Below are 12,589 nucleotides of genomic sequence, written 5' to 3' on the forward strand. Positions count from 1 at the left end.
TAGTTTGAGCATTTTCGGGGTATAATAGTAGGTCACTACAGGTCCTTCTGAATTTTTCATCACGACACTTGATGACACTTTTTTTCATGCTGATGATTTCGTCGAACATCGTAACCCGAGTCATTAGATATGTTTCTAGGATTTCACTTGACGATCACCTAAACCTCTAATTGTAAAATGCGTCCATGCACTGATGCTGGCCTCGTGACGTATCACTAGGCTTGAGTCGCACTCAGTATTGTGGAAAACCTCTAATTGTGACTCTGTAGTTTTGCACGAAAGGCCACTTGCTATCATACTTAACCGTTTGGAATGAAACGCATGCAAGACTTAAAAAATAAATGGCAAACTCAGGTGAGGGTATCGAATGGCATGATTGAGGGTGCGGTGAATTCATAATAATTTGTGGGATTCTCCTAGTACGAATGGACAAACCTATTTTGGAGTTTGATGGAAAACTGATTGGATTGGAAGGGGAGGAACGAACCAGAGCGACAAAGGGATGAATCTCAATGGATCGTGGTAGCAAGGCTAATTTGCCACCCACAATACCCCATCACGTATTTAAGCCATCTTCAAAGGATTCTACTCACCGCTCGATGGAAAATGTACTTCAAGGCAGCCACCTTGACCATTCCACCGCGATGGCTTAGCCAACGACATGTGCCCTTGGGGGAAGAGGCCACTACTATGGGTTAGCAAGCAGACGACGGTCGTATGCATTGCTTCTAGCCCAAATTATGACTTAGAGGCATTCAATCATAATCCAACACATGATAGCTTCATGTCACTGGCTTTTCAACCAAGTGCGATAACCAATTATTAGAATCAGCGGTTCCTCTCATACTAGGTTGAATTACTATTATGATATTGTCATCAGTAGGGTAAAACTAACCTATCTCACGATGGTATAAACCCATCTCATATTCCCTATTGGTGGGTGAACAATCTAATACTTGGTGAATTCTGCTTCATAATGATACGAAGAGCCGACATCAAAGAATAAAAAAGAACGTCGCTATGAACGCTTGGCAGAAACAATCTAGTTATCCCTGTGGTAACTTTTCAGACACCTCTAGCTTCGACTTTTAAAAGTCTAAAGGATCATTAGGAGACGCTTTCACGGTTCGTATTCATACTGGGAATCAAAATCAAATGAGATTTTACCCCTCTATTCCAAATAAGATTTTTGTTCTAGTTGATCTCATCTTAGGACACCTATGTTATCTTCTAACAAATGTGTCACCCCAGCCAAACTCCCCACCTGACTATGTTTTCTCCCCGGATCAGCCCGCAGAGCATGCCTTGGGTCCTAAAAGTGGGACAGTACCCCATTTTCGATTCATGGAATAAGTTAAATAACATAAAAAATAGTGGTATTTCACTTTCGCCTTTCATCTCCCACTTATACTACACCTCTCAAGTCATTTCACAAAGTCGGACTAAAGTCAAGCCCAACAAGGTCTTTTTTCCCCGTTAATTCAACCAAGCCCATTCCCTTGGCTATGGTTTCACTGGATAGTAGACAGGCACAGTTTGAATCTCATTAATCCATTCATGTGCGTCAAAAATTAGATGACGAGGCATTTGGCTACCTTAAGAGAGTCATAGTTACTCCCACCATTTACCCGTGCTTGGTTAAATTTCTTTACCTTGATATTTAGAGCACTGGCAGAACTCACTTTGCGTGAACATCCGCTGGGACCATCGCAATGCTTTGTTTTAATTAAATAGTTGGATTCTCCTTTTCTATACCATTTCTGAGTTAGCTGTTCAACGCGCGTGGAAGGCCCCCAAAGGAACCGTTCCCAGTTTGTTCCATGGCCTGCACGTGGCGACCCACTCTTGTCACAGGAGCAGCTCGAGCAGTCTACCAATTTTTGATAGGTTCGAGACTGGGACACCCGCACCTAGCCCTCAGAGGTAATCCTTTTTCCAAAGTTACGGATCCATTTTGCCGACTTCCCTTGCCTATATTGTTCCATCGACCAGAGGTTGTTCACCTTGGAGACCTGATGCAGTTATGAGTACGATCGGGCATGGATGACATTTGGTCCTTCAAATCTTTAATGGCCACTGGGAGCGCACCAGACACCATGATACGTGCGATACTCTTCCAGTCGTTGGACCCTAGCTCTGGATGAGCCGATTCCAGGGTGGGAAGGCTATTAAACAGAAAGGATAACTCTTTCTTAGGTTCCCACCGACGTCTCCGGATTTCCTAACATTGTCATCATCCACCACATACTTGTTCAGGAATTTTAACCCAATTCTCATGGGGAGAACACGCGAAACGTGCTATCTATTGGAGTTTTCCCGACCCTTAGGATCGACTAACCTATGTGCAATTATCATTCACATGGAACCTTTCCCCTCTTCGGCATTCAAAGCTCTCATATGAATATTTTCTACTACCACTAAGATCTACAACGATGGACTCTCTAGTCAAGCTTACGCCCAAGATTTTACAGTGACTATCGTGCCCTCCTATTTATCGGGGCCTGGAACTTTCCCCGATGGCTGGGTGTAGGTCATTCACTTAAGCGTCATCTATTTTTGGGGCTAATTGATTAGGCAGGTGAGTTGTTATACACTCCTTAGTGGATTTAGACTCTTCTGACCACCATCCTGCTGTCTTAATCAACAACACCCTTAGTGGGATCTAGGTTAGCGCATAGTTTGGCACCGTAACCCTGCTTCTGGTTCATCCCGCATAACCTATTCTGCAAATAAAAAATAGCCCAGTATGAGCTCTTGATTCCATGGCATGTCTCAACAAAGCAGTCATGCAGTCCTACCTATTTAAAGTTTAAGAATAGGTCGAGGGCATTGCGCCCTTGTGGCCACTAATCATTGGCTTTATATGATAAAACTCGAACGCGAGCCCCAGTTATCCTAAAAAAAACTTTGGAGGGAACCAGCTATTAGACGGTTCGATTAATCTTTCACCCCTATACCCAAATAAGCCGAATGATTTGCATGTTAGTATCACTGCGGGCCTTCACAAGAGCTATCTATGGCTTTGCCCGCTCAGGCACAGTTCACCATCTTTCAAGTCCCGGCAGGAATGCTTACACTCGAACCCTTCACAGAAGATCAAGGTCGGTCGATGGTGCACCCCACAGGGGCATCCCACCAATCACCTTTTTGTGGCTTATGGGTTTACTCATGTCAGACTCCTTGGTCCGTGTTTTAAGACGGGTCAAATGGGGGGTCCACAAGCCAGCATCCGGAACACGCAGATATCGAAGCACGCCAGAGGTATGCACTTCCTACCACAATCGAGGAGATGGCATTCCATGAGCGTATTGAGAGCCCGAGTTTTGGATGCTCCCTCAATCCACGCTGGTCCATGTCCCAAGTCGATCGGCAGACCGGCTCATCGCCGTTCGACATCCGATCGGGGTGCATCGCCAGCCCCCATTTGCTTCCCTAACCATAATTTCAAGAACTCTTTAACTCTTTTTTCAAAGTCCTTTTCATCTTTCCCTTACGGTACTTGTTTGCTATCGGTCTCTCACCCGTATTTAGCCTTGGACGGGATACACCACCTGATTTAGGCTGTATTCCCAAAAATCCTAAATTGTATATAGTGCCTCGTGGTGCGATAAGGTCCGAGTACAATGAGGCTCTCACTCTCTATGGCACCCCTTTCAATGGGGCTAGAGCCCGATCCACCACTAAAAATGCTTCTCCAGACTACAATTAGGATGATGGAGCCACCCGATTCTAAGGTTGGGATGTTCCTGGTTCGCTCACTGTTACTAAGAGAATCCTTGAAAGTTTCTTTTCCTCCTCTTATTGATATTCTTAAACTCAGCAGGTAATCCCGCATGACCTTGGGTATGTTGTCCTGGAGTTTGGACGCATGATGGGTTGTACTCGCGACAACAAAGAGAGTTGAGTTACAACAACCACTTTCCATGACGTCCATCGATGTGAACTCATATTTAGGCCAGCGGCAAGCTCGAGGTGCACTAGAGGCCAGTTTCCTTCCCTTAATGACAGTGCACCTTGTGATTAAGACACAATGTGATGGGGAGATCCGATGCATGATTCCCAGGAAGACGTGCCCTCGGCCTAATATCTTCGGTCGTAGCTTGCGTTCAAAGACTCGATCATTTATGGGATTCTGCAATTCACACCAAGTATCATATTTTGCTACGTTCTTCATCGATGCAAGAGATGAGATATCTGTTGTCGAGAGTTATTTTTGTTTACAAAAAAAGCATAGGTTCCCCCGAGGCATGCAACGGATGAGGAGCGAGGGGCAGGCCATCAATTTAAGTATTCCTTGGCTCTTTCCACGCCGATGTTCGTTAGCCGCTCGATGCGTATGTTAGGCGTGTAGGCTGGGGGGCGAGGGGGAGGGGCTCATGCGGAGGGCTAAAGCATCCCACCCGTGTGGACTCCCCAGATGTTAAACACATTCATAGGTTGTTCTATTGTGCAGGTTTCAATAATGATCCTATTTTAGGTTTACCTAAGGAAACCTTGTAACGACTTTTCCCTTACCGAAATGATTAGGTTCAATAGACTTCTGGAAATTTCGTGGGTAGAAAACCGCCCATGTCACCACAACCTAAATATTTCATTGGATAATTCAATCAATAGGAGCGACGGGTGGTGTGTACAAAGGGCAGGGTCATAGTCAATGCGAGCTGATAAGTCGCGCTTACTAGGAAATCCTTGTTGAAGACTAACAATTGCAATTATCTATCCCCATCACGATAAAATTTCAAAGATTACCAGGGGCTGTTGACCAAGGCTGTAAACTCATGAATACATCATTGTAATGCGTGTGCAGCCCAAAACATCTAAGGGCATCACAAACCTGTTATTGTCTCAAACTTCCATGGCCTAAAAGGTCATAGTCCCTCTAAGAAGTTGGCCACGAAGGGATATTCCGCATAGCTAGTTAGTAGGCTGAGGTCTCATTTGTTGACGATATTAACCAGACAATTCGCTCCACCAACTATGAACGACCATGCACCACCACCCATAGCATTAAGAAAGAGCTCTCAGTTTGTCAATCCATACTTTGTCTGGACCTGTTAAGTTTCCCCATGTTGAGTCAAATTAAGCCACAGGATCCACTCCTGGTGGTGCCCTTCCATCAATTTCTTTGAGTTTCAGCCTTCCGACCATACTCCCGCCGGAATCCTAAAACTTTGATTTTTCATAAGGTGACGGCAGAGTCCTAAAAGCAACATCCTCCGATCCCTAGTTGGCATCATTTATGGTTGATACTAGGATGATATCTGATCATCTTCAAGCCCTCAACTTTCATTATTGATTACTAAAAACATCTTTGGCAAATGCTTTTGCAGTGTTCGTCTTTCATAAATCTAAGAATTTCACCTCTGACTATGAAATACGAATGACCTCGAATGTCCCTATTAATCATTACTCCAATTCTTAAGGACAACGTAATATGACCAAAATCCTATAATGTTATCCCATGCTAATGTATATAGAGCGTAGGCTTTCATTGAGATCTCTAATTTAATCAAAGTAATAGTACCGGAGGCACGACCCGACCAGTTAAGGTCAGGAGCGCATCGCTGATAGAAGGGATGAGATGATCGGTCTACACCATAGGCGGACCGTCCGGACCATCCCAAAGTCCAACTATGACTTTTTAACTGCAACAACTTAAATATACCGCAGGGGCTGGCACCAGACTTTCCCTCCAAAGGATCCTTGTTAAGGGATTTAGTTTGTACTCATTCTAATTACCATACTCATTGAGCCCGATATTATTATTTATTATGATAACCTCCCCATATCAGTATTGGGTAATTTGCAGGCTTGCTGCCTTCCTAGGATGTGGTAGCTATTTATCAGGCTCCCTCTCCAGAATTAAACCCTAATTCTACATCGCCCATCATCACCATGGTAGGCTACTATCCTTCCATCGAAAGTTGATAGGGATGAAATTTGAATGATGTGTTACCGGTACGATGGTCGTGTGATCCATCGAGTTATCTAATAAATGCAACCCTTCCAGAAGTTGGGGTTTGTTGCATGTATTATCTTTCGAATTATAATGGTTATCTGAGTAGTAGATACCATCAAACAAACTATAAATTATTTAATGAGACATTCGCAGTTTCATATTCTAAATTTGTTCATACTTAAACATGCATGGCTTTATCTTTGAGACAAGCATATGACTACTAGTAGGAACAAACAGGTATCATTGCTCATCGACGCCGGCATTCAATGAGCCCGGCCTACTTGAAAGGGCGCGAATGGGTTCAAGGCGAGGGCAAGCGTCATCTGGAAGAAGCATAGTATAGGGCAGATAGGAGACGATTTAGATTCCATGCCCACTGTGTCTACCACATTAGAGAATCTCAACCGCCACTCATAAACCACGATATCGCACGATGAAGCGAGGAAGGCATGGGACATAGGGGAAGCCATTTATTCACCACGAGCATAAAATGCGAGGGGCAAAAAGTGATTGATAAAACTTGATAGTTCCTGGGCATTAGGTATGTAGTATAGGAATCCGACTTCAAGCAAGCCTAAATTATGCTTGCCTCATGACTGAGATGGCAGGCAATTTAGGACGTCACTGCTCCAGTAGGGATCCAACTTAACCGCACATACCGAACACAACTCTCGCACCGTGGGTCTAAACGCTCTGTCGATGTACTTTTAGCACCGGCCTAACGTCCAGTAATAGAAGTCATGGGTTGCTGCCCATGCAGACATTGTAAGGCTAAAGCAAGTCCTGTTTGACATGATAGTCCACCCTTGGGAGGAGCAGAAGAGACGAAGGTGCACTGAGGATAGTGAACAGGCATCGCCCACGTCGGCAGTTGGCGCTCTATGCAGATTTGGCTCGGCCCCATGCATGCACCGCCTGGATCTTGCCCCAAGAGCAGCATCCAGAACTTGTCGTACACATTAAGCATCGCCTCATCCAGAATCAAGTGCCAATAGCCCCATCGTGGAAGATGCCACCGATAGCAAACACGAGCGCACAATGAAGTACAGTTGAGGTTGTTTCGCGGGCAGTGACAGCTCGCACGGACTATCCATGCATGCTACCATGCGCCCAAACTATATGTCGACATTCCTAGTAAGAGAATATGCACACTAGCGACAGTTGCCTTGAAGTGCCTTCAACACCTCTACCCCCTTTATATATGCTTAAAAAAAGCCAAATGACATGAGTAGACATGGTTTTGCCAGAGAATCATACTAGACATGTATGTACCAGAACTGTACGTTTTGATGTAAGACTGAACCAATCCACTCAAAAAAGAGTCACGTAATTTGTAAATGATAATTTTCATTAAGAAAATATTTTTCACAAATATTATTTATGAAAATTCAATAAATAAATAAAAATAAATAAAAATATGAAAAATATTTTTTAAATATAAAAACACTAGAAAAATATTTTCAACACATGAAGTAACCCTAAATCAATATTTGAGTGCATATTTGTTCTTATAACGTAATGATATAAAATATCAAAATTAAAGGATATTAAATAATAAATTAAAAAATTATAAAAATAATGTGGGGGCATTAGTAAAATCACCCAGAGTGCTACAGATAAGTAGCAACCCCAAGACATGCATATTAGAATGAATTAACCTTAAACCAATAATTTAGTACATATATGTACTTATAATGTAGTGATATAAAATATCCAAATTTAAGGATATTCAATAAAAAAATTAAAGATTACAAAAATAATGTGGGAGACATTAGAAAAATTGCCTAGAATGAAATAGATAAGTAACAACCCTAAAACATTCATATTAGAATGACCTTAAACCAATAATTGTGTGCACTTTTTATATTTTAATTTAAATATTTAAGAATTAAATAAAAAATTGAAAAAAAAAACTTTGGGACATTACAAAAACTGCACCAACAAATGAGGTAATATTGAAATATCATTAAAAACACTTAGAGTGTGTATTTAATGAAAGAAGTATGCAACGGTGAGGATGATGATGGACGAATGTTATGAATATATTCAGATGATCGAACCTAGGTTTACGCTCTTTTGATTTTTCCACGGTGACTTCACCGCACCCATGGTTTCATGAGTGCCTTGATGTGCTCGTGGTGGGTGCACGAGAGAGCGGGTGCCAAGGACCCAATTTCTAGCTAAGGATGTATGGGTACGCACGGCGCCTTGGTTCCATAGTGTGCGGTGCCATGGTGCCATGGTGCCATGGTGGGTGGTGCCTTGGTGCCATGGTGCATTGGCTCCATGGTGCCATGGTGCACGGTTCTGTAGTGCCTTGGCGCCATGGTGCCATAGTGCGCGGTGCTGTAGTAACATGGTGCTTTGGTGCCTTGGGGCCATAGTGCCTTGGTTCGATGGCGCATGGTGTATGGTGACGTGGTTCCTTGGTGCAACCAATTCGACAAAGACACCACCATGGTAGGCCGCTATAGGTCCTTCAGTATTTTTCATCACAGCACATGACGAAACTTGTTTTTTAAGCTATCAATTTTGCCGGACGTCGGAGCCTGTGTCATTGGGCATGTCTCTAGGATTGCACTTGATGATCACCTAAACCTCTAATTGCGATATACCAACACGCATCGACGTTGGCCTCATAACGCATCGCTGGGATCTTAACTCGCACTCCACATTGTGAAAAACCTCTAATTTCAACGTCGTAGTTTTGTACGAATGGCCACTAGATATCGTACTTAACCGTTTGGAATGAAATGCATAAATTACTTGAAAAACAAGCGGGGATCTCCGGTGAGGCTATGCCATGGAATGATTGAGGGTGAGGTGAACTCACAACACTTAGTGGGATTTTCCAAGTATGGATGCACAAACCTTCTTTGGAGATAGACAAAAAAATGATTGGATTGGAGGGAGAGGGACGAACTAGAGAGACAAAGGGCTAAATCTCAGTGGATCATGGCAGCAAGGCCACTCTGCCACTTACAATACCCCATTGAGCATTTAAGTCATCTGCAAGGGATTTTAACCGTCGCTCAATGGAAATTGTGCTTCAAGGTGGCCATCGCGACCCTTCTATCGTGATGGCTTAGCCAACGACACGGGTCCTTAGAGGCCAAGGCCCCTACTGCAGGTCGGCAAGTGGACGATGGGTGCATGCATCACTTCTATCTCGGATTTTGACTTAGAGGTATTCAGTCATAATCCAGCACACGGTTGCTTCGCGCTACTGGCTTTTCAACCAAGCGCGACAACCAATTGGGTGAATCAACGGTTCTTCTCGTACTAGGTTGAATTACTATTGCAACATTATCATCAGTAGGGTAGAACTAACTTGACTCAAGACCATCTTAACCCAGCTCGCGTTCACTATTTGTGGGTGAACAATCCAACTCTTTATGAATTCTGCTTCGTAATGATAGGAAAAGCTGACATCGAAGGATCAAAAAGCAACGTTGCTATGAATGCTTATCCCTGTGGTAACTTTTATGATACATCTATCTTCAAATTTTGAAGGTTTAAAGAATCATTAGGCCACGCTTTCACGGTTCGTATTCGTACTAGAAATCTGAATCAAATGAGTTTTTACCCTTCTGTTCCATACGAGATTTCTATTCTCGTTGAGATCATCTTAGGACACCTGCATTATCTTCTAACAAATGTGTATCCCCAGCCAAACTCCCCACCTGATAATGTCTTTTGCTCAGATCTGCTTGTAGAGTGAGCCTTGGGTCAAAACAGAGAGGCAATGTCCCTCTTTCAATTCAAGAAATAAGTAAAATAATGTTAAAAGTAGTGGTATTTCACTTCCCCTTTCTACTCCCAAATATAGTACACCTCTCAAGTCATTTCACAAAGTTGTACTAGAGGCAAGCTCAACAGGGTCTTGCTTTCTGGCTGATCCTACCAAGCCCGTTCACTTGGCTGTGTTTTCACTGCATAGTAGATAGGGATAGTGGGAATCTCGTTAATCCATTCATGCATGTCACTAATACGATGATGAGGCATTTGGATACCTTAAGAGAGTCATAGTTACTCCCGCCATTTACCCATGCTTAGTTTAATTTCTTCACTTTGAGATTCAGAACACTGGTAGAAATCACATTGTGTGAACATCCGTTGGGACCATTGCAATGCTTTTTTTAATTAAACAGTCAGATTCCCCTTGTCCGTACTAGTTTTGAGTTAGTTGTTCGACGCGTGGGGAAGGCCCCTGAAGGAACCGTTCCCAATTCGTCCCCTATCCGATACGCGATGACCCGCTTTAGCCATGGGAGCAGCTTCAACAGTCCATCAACAGCTGACAGGTTCGGGACTTGGAACCCCGTGCCTATCCCTCAGAGCCAATCCTTTTCCCAAAGTTATGGATCCATTTTGCCGACTTCCATTACTTACATTATTCCATCAACTAGAGGTTGTTCACCTTGGAGACCTGATACGGTTATGAGTATGACCTGGCGTGGACTGCATTTGGTCCTCATGATTTTCCAGGGCCGCTGGGAGCGCATCGATATCATACAATGTACAGTGCTCTTCCAGCAGCTGGACCCTATCTCCAGCTAAGCCAATTCCAGGGTGGGCAGGCTATTAAATAGAAAAGATAACTCTTTCGGAGGCTCCTGCCTATGTCTACAAACTTCCTAATGTTGTTATCGACTACCACTTTCCAGTTCAGGAATTTTAACCCGATTCCTCTTTAGAGTAAGCGCGAAAAGCGCTATCTGTCGAGGTTTCCCAGACCGTTAGGATAGACTAAACCATGTGCAAGTGTCGTTTACTTAGAACTTTTCCTCTCTTCATCCTTCAATGTTCTCGTTTGAATATTTCCTACTACCACCATGATCTGCACCGATGGCCGCTCGCACCCAAGGTTTTGTAGCAACTACCATGATCTTCTATTCATCCCTCTTAATAATTTCAAGAACTCATTGACTCTCTTTTCAAAGTCCTTTTTATCTTTCCCTCATGGTACTTGTTCGCTATTGGTCTCTCGCCCGTATTTAGCCTTTAATGGAATTGACCACCCGATTTAAGCTGCATTCCCAAACAACCAAACTTGTAGACAGCACCTCATAGTGTGATAGGGTCCGAGCACAACGAGGCTCTCACCTTCTCTGGCACCCCCTTTTAGGGAACTTGGGCTTGGTCCGCTGCTGAGGATACTTCTCCAGACTATAATTCGGATGACGAAGCTGCCCGATTCTAAGGTTGGGCTATTCTCGATTTGCTATCTGAAACTAAGAAAATCCTTATAAGTTTCTTTTCCTCAGCTTATTGATATGATTAAACTTTGGGGTTAATCCCGTATGATCTGGGGTCATGGTTAGAGCGCCTAAGTGCGATAGGATCCTGGAGTCCGGATGCACGATGGGTTGTAACCGCAACAACAAACAGATTAGAGTTACAACCACCATTTGTCACGATTTCCCTTAACGTGGACTCGCATTTAGTCATGCAGACATTATTTCTTACAAATTGTTTGGTTTGATGTATTAAAAATAATATATATTTATATAATTTTGGTAAAAAAAATATTATTCCAAAATACCCTTTTACACACATTTGCCTATTTTAATTTTAAATTAAAACAAATAGTTTTCTAAGAAAACATTATTTTGAACCAAAACATTGTGGAAATGTATTCGATGAAGACTCTCCGATGGAAGAAGCTTAGAAATGAGCTGGTTTGTCATATTGTTCGTTGTGCTAACATTGCTATCGTTATTGGTTGGCATTTGTAGCTATTGAATTTGGGTCCCATATGGTGTTGGTACGCTTTGATGTGAGTAGAAAGGTTTTTGAGAATATACCAATGCTAGGAACCGGAGAAAAGACCAAGCAAAACTTTGTTGTCATACAGAATTCTCTTGGTATGTTAACCTGGGAGGAAGGAGACAATTCCTATGATAATGTTTGGATAATGGATGATGAAGATGGTTAGAGTAAGAAATGTAAGGTAGGACCGTTATTCAGGTTTGAGGGAATTGTGGGTTGTTTAAGAAATAGTGACATTGTGGCGGAATGAAATTAATAGAATTTGAACGGAACAAAGTAATGAGAAAGAAATCAAAAAAATAAGAATATAATTGACTAGGAATGAAGAAGATGTGGGAAATGGTGAAAAGGAAGTTGGTATTTTAAGGGGTAAATTTATAATTTAATAATGTAATGCATGTATTGAAATATGTTGTATTACTAATAGATATAAAAGAGGGGGTATTAGTAATACATAGTCCAATACCAACTAAAGTGTATAACTAATACAAGGAATTAGTTATACATAGATAAAAATTGTACCAATCCATGTATTAATAATAAACAAAAATAATGCAGGCATTATTTTTGTTAACACACTCTACCAAACGACCCCTTACTATGTCTGGACCTGGTAAGTTTCCACGTGTTGAGATAAATAAAGTCGCATGCTCCACTCCTAGTGGTTCCCTTCCATCAATTGCTTTAAGTTTGAGCCATGCGACTATACTCCCGCCGAAACCAAAAAATTTTGATTTCTCATAAGGTGTCGGTGGACTCCTAAAACCAACATCTATTGATCCTTGGTCAGCATCGTTTATGGTTGAGACTAGGAAGGTACCTAATCATCTTCGAGCCCCCAATTTTCATTCTTGATTG

General features: G+C 42.5%; 1 non-coding gene and 1 pseudogene across 1 annotated transcript; both read right to left on the minus strand.

Annotated features, from left to right (window-relative positions):
• Positions 1–481: 481 nt before the first annotated feature.
• LOC124896471 lies at positions 482–3,847 on the minus strand. The gene has a single exon (XR_007052832.1). It is a non-coding gene; the product is annotated as a 28S ribosomal RNA (ribosomal RNA).
• A 206-nt stretch (positions 3,848–4,053) lies between these two features.
• On the minus strand, positions 4,054–4,209 carry LOC124896470 (annotated as a pseudogene).
• Between the last annotated feature and the right edge of the window lie 8,380 nt (positions 4,210–12,589).

The sequence above is a fragment of the Capsicum annuum genome, chromosome 2, assembly GCF_002878395.1.
Source record: "Capsicum annuum cultivar UCD-10X-F1 chromosome 2, UCD10Xv1.1, whole genome shotgun sequence".
NCBI lineage: Eukaryota > Viridiplantae > Streptophyta > Magnoliopsida > Solanales > Solanaceae > Capsicum > Capsicum annuum.